The sequence below is a fragment of the Pelodiscus sinensis genome, chromosome 3, assembly GCF_052426305.1.
Source record: "Pelodiscus sinensis isolate ZL-2025 chromosome 3, ASM5242630v1, whole genome shotgun sequence".
Classification (NCBI taxonomy): domain Eukaryota; kingdom Metazoa; phylum Chordata; order Testudines; family Trionychidae; genus Pelodiscus; species Pelodiscus sinensis.
Genome location: NC_143054.1, coordinates 64189658 through 64207001, shown reverse-complemented (window position 1 = coordinate 64207001; position 17344 = coordinate 64189658). Strand labels below are relative to the sequence as shown.

General features: G+C 43.5%; 1 long non-coding RNA gene across 1 annotated transcript in view; it reads right to left on the bottom strand.

The window, feature by feature from the left end:
• The window catches only part of LOC142827603 (uncharacterized), a 28031-nt gene extending 11070 nt beyond the window's left edge, over positions 1–16961 (bottom strand). Inside the window, exons 1-2 of the long non-coding RNA XR_012902291.2 lie at positions 16489–16961; positions 4675–4819 (exon numbers count right to left, since the gene is read on the bottom strand). This is a non-coding gene — a long non-coding RNA (uncharacterized LOC142827603). The remainder of the gene's footprint in view (positions 1–4674; positions 4820–16488) is intronic.
• Between the last annotated feature and the right edge of the window lie 383 nt (positions 16962–17344).

The window sequence follows — 17344 nt, the reverse complement described above, 5'->3', positions numbered from 1 at the left end:
TGGCACCCTTGGGACCCAACTAGACCCAGATGAAGAATTTTGCCAGACCAGGGGAGGTCATTTCTGCCCCCCCCCCCCCCCCGCTACTTCCCCCAGCACTGGCCTGGCCCACCAGCCTCCTGGATGGCTTCCTACCTGGTGTCAGCCCTGCTGCCCTGCCAATCCTGCTTAACAGCTACCTCTGCCATGGCTCCTGGACCCGCTAGGAATCCGCAAACCAAGGCTCCCAGCTCAGCCAGGCAGCCCACACACCAGGTTTCCCAGCCTCACTGGGCGGTCCTGCTGCACCTGCAGCTCCCTGCAGGCAGCCTGCTGCCCTGCCAGCCCCACAGAGCTTCCTGCTGCTGGCCCTCCACCAGGACTCTCTAGCCCTGCAACGTCCATGCCAAATCATGCACGTTGCTAGACCAGAGAGTCCCAGTTTAGAGAGTTTCAACTTGTACAATTTGTGAGTGAAAAAAAGTTTATAAAGCAAATCTCTATGAAACATTTTGCAGATGCCTTAGCAGAGAAAAAAGTTGGCATTTTTAGCATCTTTTCAGAGGTAAATCAAAATACACATATACCTATTATTTTTCAAATCTAGTGTGTGTTTAGAATACTCCTAAGGCAAAGCCTTTCCACTTAATTTTAGTTTTAAAAGGCTTTCTATTGCTCATGGCTACCTTGCTTGAACAATATTTCCACCAACTACAAGGAGTTTCTCTGACTGATCACTCATGATCAGATCATGTAAACAATTCTACTCTGCTCCCTTACTGAGTCAGTGCTTGTCAGCAAGAGCCCTGTCAGAGAAGGAGGGAAATTGTACGTCTACTTTAATGTGATGTCTCCAAAGTGCGTTTGGTGCTCGGATCATTTAATAGCTATGGTTACAGGCAGAACAGCCATCTCTCTACTCATTAGTATCAATGTGCTGCTTGGCTATATTCTCCCAGTAAAATGACAGCTTGCATCTGGAGGGTCTAGCTGAGTGGGAGAAATCGGCCAAGTTTTTTTATTAAACAGGAGGCACAAGGAGGAGGGGAAAAAAAATCCCAAAACGTTAGTTCACAATGTTTTCCCTTGGTAAAAGTGTGTATTTGGCATCTACATTGCTAAATGGCACTAACATGGCCTCCAGTGGTTTTATGCTGCATTATCCCCTATCTGCTGTTAAATAATGAGAAGTGTCTCTTCAGGTTTCCCCTTTGTTGTGACAGCATTTAATCTTTGTACCTGTGGTGCTAGCCTCTAGTAATGGAAAATAATCTTAATTGGTTTGTTACCAGAGACCAGTGTGTAATAAAATGTAGAATTGGGCTTTGGCTATAGTCACTGTGATGATACAACGCAGGAGAAAACTCAGATTTTCTTTGCCGTTTCGGTTCTCAGCAGATACCCTGAATTTTCAAGCAATCTTTGGCTCTAGGAGTATCTCTAAACAATCTTCTGGAGCATGTGGGAGCAAGCATCCCAGCCCAGATCTACAGGGTCTAAAGCCTAGCTCTATGTGCTACATAGTTAACGCATGTCAAGGGAGCATTACGGAACAGAGACCATATCATTTATGTCTTATTAAAACAAATCTATAACCTACTATAAACATTCCTCCCAACTTTTTTCATCCTATGGCTGGACTGGTATTGACAGGCCACCTCACATTGAATTGTCTCTTGTTTAGCATAAGTAGTTAACACACAATACAATCTGTTTTACCTTGTATTTAGCTGTGACAAAAGAGTATCTTTCCTAGAGCTGAAGAAGAGGTCCATATGGACTTAAAATCTTGTATCATCAAGAATTTGGTCCAATAAAAGCTATTACGTCACCCACCTTGTCCTTCTTACAGCATTTGGCATAACAGGGCCCCAATTTCAGTTGGGGACTCTAACAGCAGATAGTACAAATTAAGAACAAACTACAAGATTTTGGCTGTGGATGGAAAGGCAGAGAGGTGATAGCGACATGAGACTTAGGCTCTTTAAGTTGCAATTTTCTTTGTTGTGAAAAATAAGCACATAAAAGGCTAATGATACAAGAAAAACATGTACACACAAGATAAAACTAACTGGAGCACAGCCACAGCAAGTTAAATGGCTAATGCAAAAGGGTTTTTTTAATGCAAAAGAAATTTACAATAACATTTCAATTTTTAAAAAGCTGCAGTTGAATTCTTCTTCAATGTTCAATGTAAATATAGTATCAGAGGGGTAGCCGTGTTAGTCTGAATCTGCAAAAGCGACGAGGAGTCCTATGGCACCTTATAGACTAACTGAAGTGTAGGAGCATAAGCTTTCGTGGGCAAAGACCCACTTCGTCAGACGAAGTGGGTCTTTGCCCACGAAAGCTTATGCTCCTACACTTCAGTTAGTCTATAAGGTCTATAAGGTGCCACAGGACTCCTCGTCGCTAATGTAAATATAGTTTGCTAAACTCTTTCAAATATATAAACAGGCAAAGACAAAATGTCAAGTTCTAATTAATTCCAGATGATTACTAAGAATTTATAAATCTATGATAAACTACAATCTATTTATATAAGAAATGCTGATAGATTTTAGTTGTAGCAATGCCAGTGATGCCACTGTAATTAGAATTTGTCAATGGGAATATTCAGATTTCAATCAAAATATTCTTGCCTGTATTTCTAACTGCTGGTTGCATTCAGTTTTGTGGACCAAAAATTAATTATTTCCACGGGAGCTTAAAATTCCATCAATACACGGATAATCAAAAGGCTCTTCTAGAAATAGTTAAATTAATTATTCTGATCTACTTGGTTTGTTATGATCTAGTCCAGTTCAGGAGTTAGAAAGTATAAAAGAATACTAATAAATAATACTTAGCAAACTCATGCAAAGCACTGGCTGTTAAAATGGCAAGACAACTTGGATGCAATGAGGTGATCTTAAAATTCTCAATACGAGGAGTGATTTAGTTAGCGTATGTTATTTATCGTCATAACATGCAAAAAGATAACATGCATCCACAAAATAAATGGAAGCGGAGAAAAACACATTCTCTGTCTATTAGGAAGATATGTCTAAGTTAAGGAATTAGCAGCTGCATTATGTTGCCAGGCATTGCTAAGTGCTGCCAAGCAGGAAAGGAAGAGATGTGGGCCATGCTGTGAATAGTCATTCGGCTGGAGGAAAATGGAGGAAAAGCTAAAGAAAGGACTCAGGGTACAATTTTCAAAAGCACCTGTGACTTAGAAGCATAAGTGCCTGAGACCCATTTGAAAGTTGGATTTACGAACCTAAAGTCAGTGTGACTGAGGGTTTGCCCACATATTTAGCTGTGTTGCTGTAGCATTTAAGTGAAGATGTGTCTATGCCAATGGGAGAGCAATGCAGTTTATTCTGATTTGAAGTGTAGACCTGGTGTTAGGCTCTTACAGGCTACATTTTAAAAGGTATTTAGGTGTCTGGAGGAATTTTCAAAAGTGCTTGGGTGCAGTTTTGAAAATTCACTTAGGCCATTTTTGCATTATCAAATCCACACCCCTCCGCAATGCAATTATACCGACCTAACCCCTAGTGTTGACAATGCTATGCTGAAGGGAGAGCTTCTCCTGTTTATGCAGCTACTATCTCTTAGGGAGATGCTTATTTACGCTAATGGGAGAAACTCTCTTGCTGAAATAGCTGCATTGTCACTAAAATGCTATCAGTGCAGCTACGCAGATTCAGCATTTAATGTGCAGACAAGCTTGAAGTGTGCCTTTCTAAAGTGTCTGTCTGCATCTCTAGGATCATACCTTTAAAATGTTGTCCCTGCTTGCTTACATCACTTTTGAAAATGGAACTTAGTCTCCCAAGCTCCTTCGGTACTTTGAAAATATTGGTGTTGGAGGACACCAGGAGGGGGGAAATGAAAGCAAGCTGCACTAGTTCTGTACCCCAGCCAAAACACATCTCTGTGGCTGCTGTGACTTGTTTTTAACTCTGTTGCTGTGCTACAGCTACAGCCCTCACATATCAGTGTGAGAATATTCACATGAACCTGTTTAGCCACACAGGTTGGCAGTCAGTGCAGGGAGTTTAGTCTTTTGCACTGTTACAATTGTGAAATATTGTTTAGCGGCTGAATTTGCCTAAAACACATAGGCTCCATAAAAGAAAAATGAAATAATCGCAAGCATCATGTTAATGAAGAAATGATTAAAAATCAGGGAGCTAAATATTTAATATTACCATTAGTACAAGGTTTAAGCTTGCACAGTGGAGTAAACTGTATAATTGCAGGGGTGAAAATGATAAGCATGGTAGAAAACGCCAGTCCTGCATTACAGAAATATGTAAACACAAAGTTACTATTTTTGCACAGAAGGCCTAAGAAGGGCACACAGATAAGTCTTTTATTAGCCTGATGATTACAGTTAAGCACCTGTCTCCTCTCATATGCCCGTTCTACATCTTACTTGTGTCGAATAATAGCCTTTGCTTACCCCTAAGTTGGAGTGAAACTAACTCTCTGCTCTCTGTACAGAGGAACAAAGATATAATTCAAACTTTAACATTTTTTCTTTCATATTTCCACTCACTGTTTCCTTGTCTTGATGCCACCTTTCTCTGCAGTTTAATTTGTCTTTTCACTGCTTTGTCTTTCTTTTTGTTTGGTGTTAGCTTGTAGAGTAACAGGAGATTAGATACTAACTGAGGAGTTAGAGAAAACAGCCTCCGTCATCACCTGTCATCATCTTGGATCCCGCTGTCAGGTTTTAGGCCGCAGCATGGTTCAAAGACAGGCCTTTCTACTGCAGTGGCTGACCTCCTTTTGCCCATACACATGAAAAGTGTATTCATCCTCCTCCTGCTGGGCCTCTCTGTGGCACCTGGCACCAGAAGCAAAGGGGGGTGACAATAATTGAGATCATTCTTGAACAGTGGGAGGAGAAATTTCTCTGAACTTAGATCTCAGTCAGATTTCATTCTGGAGGAAGGGGAAAAGGGGAAACGGAAGCTAAATCAGGGTCAGTTTTCTTTTTATTCTGTTTGGTTCATCCCAGTGAGTCTCCTGATACTTGTATATGGATGATAGGTCCAGCAACAGCTATTAACCAACATAGTCAGAGGAGCAACTCTCTGCTCTGACTGTCCCTAGCCTCTGACTTCCAGAAGTTGGGAGTGGATGACAGACTTGATAATTGCCTGTTCTGTTCATTCTCTCTTCAACACCTGGTATTGACCACTGTTGAAAGACAGGATACTGAACTAGATGGACTATTGGCCTGTCCCAGTGTGATTGTTCTTATGCTCTTCTAATTATTAAAGCTGGTCAAAAAATTCTGATGAAACATCTTGCTGTCAGAAAATGATTTAATCTAAACAGATTAGTTGGGGGCATGTGTTGATTTTAGATAAAATAAGATGTTTTGTTTTGACTGTTTTAATATGTCAAAATGAGAATTAATATTTAATATAGTATATTTATACATATATTTACCATGTTTTATTGTATTTAATGTATTTGATATTGGTTTGATATTATTAAAACCAAGTGTTTTTGCCTTAGCATGAGACATTTCAGTAATCATGAATAAAAAATGTTCAGAATCTTTCATTCTATGGAAATTTTTGAATTTCTTTTTTGGTTTGGTTCAGAACAAAACATAATTAAAAATGTCAGAATTTGACATGGAATGGAATTTTTATTTTTGATCAATTAATGATACTTGATATTTGCACTATTTCTCTGTAAGCTTCAAAATGAAGTCAGAAAATGGCAGGTTTATCTTCAATATAAATAAGGGAGAAAGGGTAAATCCAAATAATTCAGTTTCTCTAAGTATCATGTCAGCTTTGGCTACTGCTAACAGATAGCCTCTCTGTGTGTGTTAGGTTTAACATTCTGGCAGTTTTTCAAATTTTCCTGCCATGTCTCCTACCATTGATAATACTGATATCAAAGCTAAGGCAAAACATCACTTGCTTTTTGTAATTCACTGTTGTGTGCATTTCTAGCTGTTCTGAAAAAGAGTAAGTTTTTTTTGTATTAATTTCCTATCCTTCAGACACAAAATTGTATCTTCCAAATCATTAACTGTGTAGCCCTTAAAGATCCCCGTAAGGCTTAAAAAGTGGGAAAATAGCTGCAGGAAATCATTAAATGCAAACCGTTTTAGCAAGAATTGTATTTCAAATACTTCTGAAGAACTTGATGTAGCAGTGCAGTAGGCAATAATCCTTTGATCTTGCAGAATGGAAGTCAATGGGAGATTTGACATTGATTTTAATGGGCACAGAATCAGACCATAAAGAAAACCAAGATATGAAGTTAGAGGTGGGGATAAGACTGTTTGTGGAGTGGATGATTTTCCAGAAATGTCATGCACCAGGAAAGTGTACTGAAAACTTTATTTCTTACAATAGGCACCAATATACCTTTAAAAACTAACTAAAAATGTCAGACAATACAAATGTTATCTACACTTCCTTTCACCCTCACACACAACAGAAAGGGGTTTAAAAGTGTCTTTCTGACACAGATCAATGTGCTTTACTATTCCCATTAAATGTTCCTCACACATTAGGGTTCCTGTTGTGTTTTCCTTTCCTCTTGAAAGCCGGTTGTCATAAAACCATTCAAGCTCTCCTTTCTGGACGTTCACAGGGTTGCTGTATTTGGATGTAATACTGGATCCTGTGTGCTTCTAAGCCCATTCAGTCTGAGCAGAATACAGGCAATGTCTCTTGCTGCTCAGGCTCCCTGTTCACTTCAACTCTCTCCAGTAGCTTAAGCACACTGGCGTATTGAAAACTATTAAAATTGCAAGCTATGACTTTAATTGGAAGGGATTTCCTGGATTGCATGTTAGGAGGCTTAGCAGAGCAGCATGCAATCTGGGTCTTGAGCAGCCAATCTGAAAAAAGCCAAGGTACAGTAAGGTGAGGGGAATTGTACCTCTCTGCTTTAGGGTGCAGCCTGCTCTCTCTCTCTTTCTCTCTTTCTTTGCTTCTTGTGTATGTTAAGGTTTTGGATTTTAAGAAATTAAGTAACAATTATTTAAGACTCTACACTCTTCCTGAAAGAGCACCTTGGGTTTTTATTTAATTTTTCTATTTGTATGCTGTAAACATACCAATTCCTTTTCCCAGTGTTCTGCCCTCATGAATAATATTGGTCACATGGCCGATACAACAAGGAACACAGACTTTGCAAAGTAGTTTCCTAAACTTACCTACATTTGGTTCATGGAGAACCCTAGAGAATCAGAGATCCATACAAAAATGGCACAACCTGCACACAAATCCTTCTCTCTAGCCTCCTTACCTCTTTGAGAGCACATTTAGTTTTTTGTCAGTACTTTCAGGGTCACCAAATCCTTCTCCTGCTCAGTCTTTGGTTTTACTGTAACTTTAAAAACAACAAGAGGTCCTGTGGCATGTTAGAAACTAATCAAAATATATAGAATCATGAACTTTTGTGGGCAAAACCCACTTCATCAGATGAATTGTAGGAGAATGGCTGCATTTAAATCCATAATTGAGTGACCAGAGAGGTTAAAATATTCCCATACAGGTTTATATGCGTTACTATTTCTGATGTCTGAATTGTGCCCATTTATCCTTTGTCATAGAGACTGTCTAGTTTGGCCAATATGCATGGCAGAGGAGCAATGCTGGCAATTGATGTCATATATCACATAGATAATGTGCAGTTGTATGTGCCCCTGATGTTGTGGCTTATATGCTTAGGTCCTGTGATGGTGTTGCTTGTATAGATGTGTGGGCAGAGTTGACAAAGGGGTTTGTTGCAGGAGTAGGTTCCTGGGTAAGTGTGTCTGAGGTGTTATGTGTGGCTGCTGGAATGTATTTGATTCAGGTTGTGGTTTGTCTAAAGGCGAGGATTGCCTCGTCTCCCAGGCCTGTGAAAGTGAGGGATCGTGTTCTAGGATAGTGCACATTTGTAAAATATTTTTTTCCATGAGCTAAACCTACTTTCAAAGCAAAAATACTTTTCAATTGGCTTAGTTTTGCATTTACCAAACCATTAAATTCATCCATCCATTTCACCCACAGTCCATCTGAAAAGAATTGTCAGTGTTATTTATTTTGTATTCTCACATTAAAAATGATGTGCAGTGTTTGAAAACTTTTGTTGCATGACACATTCTATAACTGTTCATTTATTCTCATAAACAAAATATATTCTCTCAAACAATATTTTAGTTATAGTAACATCGTTATTTCTTTTGCCTTTGTTTATACTACCAGTCCTTAAAACAACATCTCTTGTATTTTTTAAAACTAGCTTTCAGTAAAAATAATTTCCATTACTTTTTTTTTCAGTCGCTTTTCACCTGTTTGTATTGAGAACTGGTACTGAAAATCTACATCTGACAAAATAATGCAAGAAGCAGATTTTCTTTTTCACCCCTGCATGTTGTTGCAGCTAGAGTGCTGGGGGTTGCTAGAGAATATGGTTCATTTTACCCCGTGTTCCCCAACTTCACTAGGGACTTGACAGTGCAAAGTTCTAATCACTCCTATAGAAGTTACTTTAGCACCTTACAGGAGTGCAGGACTGAGACAATGGAGAGCAAAAGTGGAAGAAAGGTTTTCGATATAACACTTAACAGCACTTTCATTTAGCAACTATACTTTAGTGCTATTTTCCTAGAGTTGCTGCTGCGTATCTTTTGGTAATGGTCCCTAAGGGATGATGTGATCAGAATGGTGGGAGAGAAAGAAAACTTTAAGGATTGCATTTTGAACAAACTGAGGGAGGGAGAAGTGAGAAGTAAAAAGGCTATATAGGACAAAGTTGCAGGAATCAACATAAGATTTGCCATTAGAGTTGAGCAATTGTTTTTAAATTTGGAGGATGAACTGAAAACTCCTCCCTAGAAAGAAAACAAAGTTCAATGAGTTTTGAAACAAAACTATTTTTGTTCTTCATCTGGAGTGAATATCATTTTGAAATGACATACTCTAAATAGAAATGTCATTTTGAAAATGATGCAATGAAACATGACATTGAATATTTGTTACTTTTTAACCACAACTAACTTAAAAAAAATTGTGTAGAAAAACCCTGTGTAAAAATTTTGTATCACATTGCCTTTTAAAATTCTTAGCATAAATTAACAACATTAAATTTTAAAATTAGAAAGGCAGAAAAGGCATCTGTCCATTTCAGTGCAAAAATGTAGTCTGTGTGGGCTACACATACACCAGCTATGGTTCTCACAGGCGTGTATATGTGAAGCTATGGATTCCTTTGCTGTCCTTCTGTGTGGTGTGGTAGGGGTAAGCATGCTGCCTATGATGTCATGTGGATTGTTGGAGGTGATGTTATATGGTGTGGCTACCATGGAGTTCTGCAAGGACTGCAAAGAGCAGTGAATCCATGATTGTTAGACATGTAGGTCAACCAGGGGCTGAAACATTTGTGTTTACTGTGTGACAAGCCCTGTTTATACGCTGATCAATCTTCCTGTTCTTTCTCCTGTTTGCTCTTTGGCCTGAAAGATCTCATTCAATATGTCCTCCCTAGTACTCTTCTTTCTCCTCATCTGGGTCAGGTGTTTTAAGGGTGTAGAACAGGTGCCCCTCAAAGCCACAACAACCACAGCTGCTGATAAAATCAAGCAGAGGTTCCATGGCTTTAATGCAGTGACTCATGCTTTGGACAGGCTATGCTACTGTGAGGAGAGGGCTATGCTACTGTGAGGAGAGGCAGAGGCAAACCAAGGATGGATGATCACCTTAAATGCTAAACTTTATAAAGGAAAAATCTAGAAATGTAGCAGGGTCAGTAATCTGAGTAGGAGAATATAATATACAGAAACATTAAATACTTAATGAAATAATAAACTGTAAACTGCTATCAGAATAAAAGAAGTTTTTTCAACAACACTGTCAGTCTAAGAAGGACTCAGCTCTTCCTTTCCATTGCTGCAAAATCCAGCTTCACCCCACTTGTCTTGTCTCCTAAGGCTCTTTCAGTTTGATGCTATGATCACCATACCTCTTTCCAACAGGTCTGCTTCCAGATGACAGCTTCTCAGCTGGAGACCCACAGCCATTCTCCTGTATCTCCTCTGTCAATGTTCTAACAGTCAACCTCACTGGTCAGGTGCACTATGCCTCTCGTGGCTGGATTCCTTGCACATGGCTTGTCAAGGTCCGGCTTCCTAAGCACATTTCCTTTTCACCCCAGCTCATTCTCTTTTCACCGCCTTCTTTTCTAATGCCATTCACCTGCCCCTTTGGAAGAACTGAGCCCCCCACACACCAATTCAAGCTGCTTTCCCGTTGACTATCTCGCTCCCCAGGAAAGCATCCTATGCTGCTCCATCACAGCTACAGGCCCTAGCATTACCCTTTGGGTGAAACCACAGCAGTTGCTAGTGCCAGGGTTACTACGTAACTGTCACAATTAATAGGGACAGACAAGTTAGGGTACCTCTACATTGCATGGCTATGTCAGGATACCAGAGGCAGCCCAAAATAGCTGCCCCGCATCTACAAAAGCTGCCAATTACTTCGAAATATTTTTTGAAACAATGGACACGCTATTTCACCATCCCAGTAAACCTTGTTACATGATGCTTAAAGGATGGCTTGAAATAGCACATTTCAAAATAGATTTGAGATAAGATATGCAATTTGCATAGCACAAATTGCAAATCTTATTTTGAGATTAGGGTGCTGTGTAGATGCACCCTTACTCTCATAAAAATTTGAATTGAAATATAGAATCATAGAACACTAGAACTGAAAGGGACCTTGGGAAGTCATCAGGTCCAGTCCTCTTCACTCATCACAGAACCAAGCACCATTTAGAATCATAGAGCTGGAAGAGACCTCAGGAGGTCATCAAGTCTAGCCCCCTGCCCAACGCAGGACCAGTCCAACTAAATCAACCCAGCCAGGGCTTTGTCAAGCCAAGACTTATGGTATGTCTAGACTATATCCCTCTGTTGGCAGAGGGATGCAGATTAGGCAGGTCAACATTGCAAATGAAGCAGGGATTTAAATATCCCATGCCTAATTTGCATTAAAATGGCCACCATGTTTGCCGACTCAGCACTTTGTCCGCAAAAAGCGGCAGTCTAGAGGGGGATCTGTCGAGAAAGAAAGCCTTTTTCGACAGATCCCTTATGCCTCCTGCAAGGCTTTCTTTCTCAACAGATCCCCCTGTAGACTGCTGCTTTTTTCCGACAAAGTGCTGAGTCGGCAAAAATGGCAGCTATGTTTATGCACATTAGGTGCGAGATATTTAAATCTCTGCTTCATTTGCAATGTCAACCTGCCTAAGCTTCATCCCTCTGCTGACATAGGGATGCAGTCTACGCATACCCTTAAACAGGGCTCGACAAATTATGGAAAACTTTACTCGCCAGACTAAAAAGGGACTAGCCACCCCCCCAAGTGTTTTTTTAATGGCATAAATGCCTAATAAGAATAAGAACAGTAATTACTAATAAGTTATTAATAAATATCTTATAAACCTGTACCTTTTCTCTCTGCTGCCATGTCTCCTCCCCTTGCTCCATCAGCTCTACTGGTGCCTGCTGACCCCCAACCCCTAACCCTCCTCTGCTGTCCTGACTCCTGTCCTTCTCACTGCCCTCAGCCTTCCTGAGACCTGCCTCCCTCCACCAGCCCTTCTCTCCCCCCTGTGCACACTCCTCCAGTAGCCCCACTCTGATCATGTGAGCTACCCCTCCTCATCCCTTCTTCTAAGACCTCCCTTTACACACCTGCCCTGCCTCTCTCCTCTGGTGCTGGTCCCTCCCCTGCAGGTATCTGCCCTTCTGCTTCACCCCCCGAATCCCCTGGCACCTGCACCCTCCTGGTGCCTCCCCCTTTCTTTATTGCCCCTTCCCCATTTTTCCCTGATATCCACCCCCTCACCACCTTCTGCCCCTGTTCCCCTCATGCCCCTGTGCCCTCACACATGCCTTGCTCCATCCTTGCCTTCTTCATGCTCACCCCTCCTTTCAAGCCTTCTCCCAGCACCTCCCACTCCCCACCTAACCACCAATCCCCAATGCACTTACCCTCTCCTCTCCCAGCATCACCCTGTCCCCCCTCCTACTGACACCTCCCTTCCTGCCCTTTTCCTCATTGTCTCCACTTGGCCCCCTGGCATTTGTCTCTCCTGCCCCCCTGTCCCTTGGTGCCTTCCCCTTTCTTCTTCTTCTTCTCCTGACCTCCTCCTCTCTCTTCCCCTCAGCACAAACCCCTTCTCCCCATATTTTTCCTCTCCCGTCCGCTCTGCTCCACTCAGCTCAGCTCGGCCCAGGCCCCTACCTGGCTTCTGCCTTCTGCCTTCCACTTTGCGGGGTTGCCGGAGCCTTTTTGAATCCAGCAGTTGCCGGCCGTGACGTCAGGATGCCACGTGTCGCCAGCATCCTGGCGTCTGCCGGCATCCCATCCTCTGGCTCGCGCCCCACCTCCTTGTACCGGAGCTGCACACAGGCAGCCAGGCACTGACAGTCACTGCACTTCTCCCTTCCTGGCGGTGCTCAAGTCCTCCATCGGCCAGCGGATCACATGGGGCTGCGCCGCCTGTAGTGCAGGCTTCGGCCAGCCCGTCAAAACGGCCCACCGGGTCAGTACACCCCTGCACTCGCCAGCTGCTAAAATCTACTCATCACGGGTGAGCGGGCAAGTGCATTTGTCGAGCCCTGCCCTTAAACATTTCTAGAGATGGAGATTCCACCACCTCCCTAGGTAACCCATTCCAGTGCTTCACCACCCTCCTAGTGAAATAGTTTTCCTAATATCCAACCTAGACCTCCCCCACTGTAACTTGAGACCATTGCCCCTTGTTCTGCCATCCGTCACAACTGAGAACAGCCTTTCTCCATCCTCTTTGGAACTTCCCTTCAGGAAGTTGAAGGCTGCTATCAAATCCCCCCTCACTCTTCTCTTCTGCAGACTAAATAAGCCCAAATCCCTCAGTCTCTCCTCGTAGGTCATGCGCTTCAACCCCCTAATCATTTTGGTTGCCCTCCGCTGGACCCTCTCCAATGCATCCACATCCTTTCTATGGGGCGGGGGCTGTAATGTTTGTCACCCAGTGTTTTTATTTATCCACCCTAACCACCACCCATTTCGTGAGTCCCGAAGTTCAACCTGCATCGTGTCTGTCCAGTACGAGTCTTTCTCAATCGTGATTTGAACTAGTTTAAATCAGGTTGGGACGTAGTCCAGTAATACAGCTTTGGGCAGCAGGGAGAGGGGGGTCCGGGTCCACCCTCACTCACGGATCCCAGCCCAGGGCCCTAAGGACTCAGACCTGATGCAGTTCTGGCTGGCTGCTGGGGCTTCCCACTGAACCACACCAGCCCGCAGGCAATATGCAAATGCCCTGCCCTGGGCTGCTTCCTCTCCCCTTACCTGCCTCTCTTGTTCTCCCTTCTACCGCCTCCTCCTACCTCCCTTTTAAATTGCCCGCACTCCAGCTCGGCATCCTCCCCAGCGGACGCCGCCCTCATCTGCCCTCCACCAGATCCCGCCCCCTCTCCCAAGTCACTCTCCTGCCGCCCGCCTGCGCTGTTTCCCCAGGCACTGCCCCGTACAGCTGTTTGGTGGCGCGAGAGCACGCTGTGCATACGCCAACCCTGGCTCGCCGCATCCAATACATGGCTGGCGCGGGAGGGGAGGGGGAACAGTAGCACCCCATCACAGGGGCCCAGAACTGGACACAGTATATTCCAGATGTGGCCTCACCAGAGCCGAATAAAGGGGAATAATCACTTCTCTGGATCTGCTGGCAATGCTCCTCCTAATGCACTCTGGTATGCCATTAGCCTTCTTGGCTACAAGGGCACACTGTTGACTCATATCCAGCTTCTCATCCACTGTAATCCCCAGGTCCTTTTCTGCAGAACTGCTACTTAGCCATTCAGTCCCCAGCCTGTAACAATGCTTGGGATTTTTCCTCCCCAAGTGCAGGACTCTGCATTTGTCCTTGTTGAACCTCATCAGATTTCTTTTTGCCCAATCCTCTAATCTGTCCAGGTCACTCTGGACCCTATCCCTGCCCTCCAGTATATCTACCTCTCCCCCCTAGCTTAGTGTCATCTGCAAAATTACTGAGGGTGCAATCCATCCCCTCATCCAGGTCATTAATAAAGATGTTGAAGAAAACCGGTCCAAGAACAGATCCTTGGGGCACTCCGCTGGAAACCGACTGCCAACCTGACATCGAGCCATTGATTTCAGGTTGGGCCTGACAGTCTAGCCAGCTTTCTATCTATCTTACAGTCCATGTATCAATCCATATTCCCTTAACTTGCTGGCAAGAATATTGTGGGAGACCATATCAAAAGCTTTGCTAAAGTCAAGGTATATCACGTCCACTGACTTTCCCATATCCCAGAACCAGTTACCTCATAATAAAAGCTAATCAGATTGGTCAGGCACGACTAGCCCTTCATGGATCCATGTTGACTATTCCTGATCACTTTCCCCTCTTCCAAGTGCTTCAAAATGGATTCCTTGAGGATCCCCTTCATGGTTTTTCTGGGGACTGAGGTAAGGCTGACTGGTCTGTAGTTTCTGGATTGTCCTTCTTCCCTTTTTTAAAGATGGGCACTACACTTGCCTTTTTCCAATCATCCAGGATCTCTCCCGACCTCCACGAGTTTTCAAAGATAATTGCCAAAGGCTCCGCAATGACATTTGCCAGCTCCCTCAGTACCCTCAGATGCATTAAATCCAGGCCCATGGATTTGTGTATGTTTAGCTTTTCTAAATAGTTCCTAACTTGTTCTTTCCCCACCAAGGGTTGTCCACCTCCTTCCCATACTGCGTTGCCTAGTGCATTTGTCTGGGAGATGACCTTGTCCACAAAGACAGAGGCAAAGAAAGCATTGAGTACTTCAGCTTTTCCTACATCATCTGTCACTAGGTTACCTCCCTCATCCAGTAAGGGCCCCACACCCTCTGTGATCACTCTGTTATTGCTAACATGCCTGTAGAAACCTTTCTTGTTATCCTTGACATCCCTTGCCACCAGCTGCAATTCCAATTGCACTTTTGCCTTCCTGATAACTCTGCAGCATTCTTGAGCAATATATTTATACTCCTCCCTAGTCATCAGTCCAAGTTTCCACTTCTTGTAAGCTTCCTTTTTGTGTTTAAGCTCACCATGGATGCCCGGTAAGCCAATCTGGTTGCCTACCATATGTGGTTTTCTTGCTGCGCATTGGGATGGTTTCTTTCTGTGCCTTTAATATGGCTTCTTTAAAATACTGCCAGTTCTCCTGGATTCCTTTCCCCTTCATGTTAGCATCCCAGGGGATCCTGCCCATCAGTTCTCTGGGGGAGTCAAAGTCTGCTGTTCTGAAGTCCAGGGTGTGTATTTTGCTCGTTCCACGAGGTGTACAGCTAGTTCGGAATAGGAAGCCTAATCCGAACTAGCTAGTCCATGCCACGTGTAGCCGCGCGGCATGGGATCCGAAGGAGCCGGTATTTAAAAATGGCGCCGGCCGGCATCATGCAAATGAAGCCCGGGAAATTCAAATCCCGGGCTTCATTTGCAACTCCGAATGACTACATTACCCCCCTAGTTCGAACTAGGGTGGTAGTGTAGACATACCCATATAGATGTTTATCTAACCAGTCCTTAAATATCTCTGGTGATAGAGCTTACACAACCTCTCTAGGCAATTTAACCACCTGACAGTTAGGAAGTTTTTCCTAATGTCCAACCCAAACCTCCCTTGCTGCAATTTAAGCCTATTGCTTCTTGTCTTATCCTCAGAGGTTAAAGAGAATATTTTTTCTCCCTCCTCCTTGTAACACCCTTTTAAGTACTTGAAAGCTGCTATCATGTCCCCTCTCAGTCTTCTCTTTTACAGACTAAAATATGTTTATTGACACTCTGCTTTGAAAGCTCTCTGCATGGCCAAACACTGCAGCTCCATCCTGGGGAGCCTGGCCTTCCAGGGTCTAGGCGGGCGGGGAATGGGGAGAAGGAATTTGCATATTCTGAAACAGTACTATTTTGGTTCCTGTTCTATCGGTATGAGCATAGGGCAACAACACCAAATGTTGGCAGAATTTTCTGCATGTGATTGTAGGTGATATTTCACTCCTGAGGGTAACATAGACACAGAGGGCCCAGCTGCTACTGACATCCCAATGTTGTCTATTTGCTGCTAGGCTGTTTAGTGTGATGGTACCAGCTGAGCTCCTGGCAGAGTGGCATGGGTATACATCCTACCACAGAAGAAGGCTGCCATCCCTAGAAACTTTTGGAAGAGGACTGCAGAGTATCTCCATAAAAGTTTTATCAAGATCTTGCAGAAGGATACCAGGGACATCCCTATGTAAGTAAAAAAACTGCTCCATGTGCTCCCAACGCCACCTAACCCTACAAGAGATTGCAAATCATATACTGATTCTACTTCTGTTAGTTGCACTACCTTTTCTTATTAAACAATGAGCAAATGATAGCTATGTCTTGTTAACTTGGGGATGGGCTGGGTGCTATCTTTAAATGTAAACACTGTAAGAGGAAAAGCATTCACACACATACCTGAGCCTCTTCTCTTTCATTGGGCTTATCCATGCTCTGCTGGTGAGACTGGCTAGATTGTGGTGAAGTCTCAACAGGTTCTGGCTGTTCCACACCACCACACCTTCCCCCTCCTTGCTGTTCATGGTAGGTGTCTTTGTCTTGGACTCTTCTGAGGCATCCATGGTGTCTGGTGGGATGGTGGCAGGGTCTCTGCCACATCTCTCATTGCAAAAGCACCAGGTGTGAGGTTGAGCCCCAGATAGTTTGTTGCAGGGCTTGGCTTTTGGTATGCCTGGTGCTGTTCTTTCATTTTCATATGGGACTGCTGCTGACCTTGTCATATACCCCTTCACCTGCATCCCTTTTTGTAGATGTCCATGGCTATATGGCTTTAACAGCATCTTCTCCCCACAGGCCCAGGAGATGTAATATTTCCTCTCTACTCCAGACAGAAGCATGTCAAGGGCATGGAGTTGGCATAATTAGTGGAGCAGCTGCACATAAGGGAAAGCAATTAGGTGGGCTTCCAACCTGGGCATTCAGGAAAATGTATTTCAAAAATAAGCAGTGTGTTTTTTAAAGGGGATGGTGGTATCCGGTTTCTGTGACCCTTGGGCAGCCATTGACAATGGTAATCAGAGCAGTCACTGTTGAAAGGAGCAGGACATTGTGGGACAGCCATTGGAAGACTGTTAGGGTCTGCACAGGTCATGGAGCATCTACTTTCTCACTGCATCAGTCTCACTTGGTTGACCACTGCTCAATACTGTTTGAAACCATGGTCAACCTAGTGATCATGCCAGAGATATTTCTTTTAGAAACAAGGAAAGTCGTAAGTCCTGCTCTGAAGTGCTTATGATGAGTCCAAAGCCCT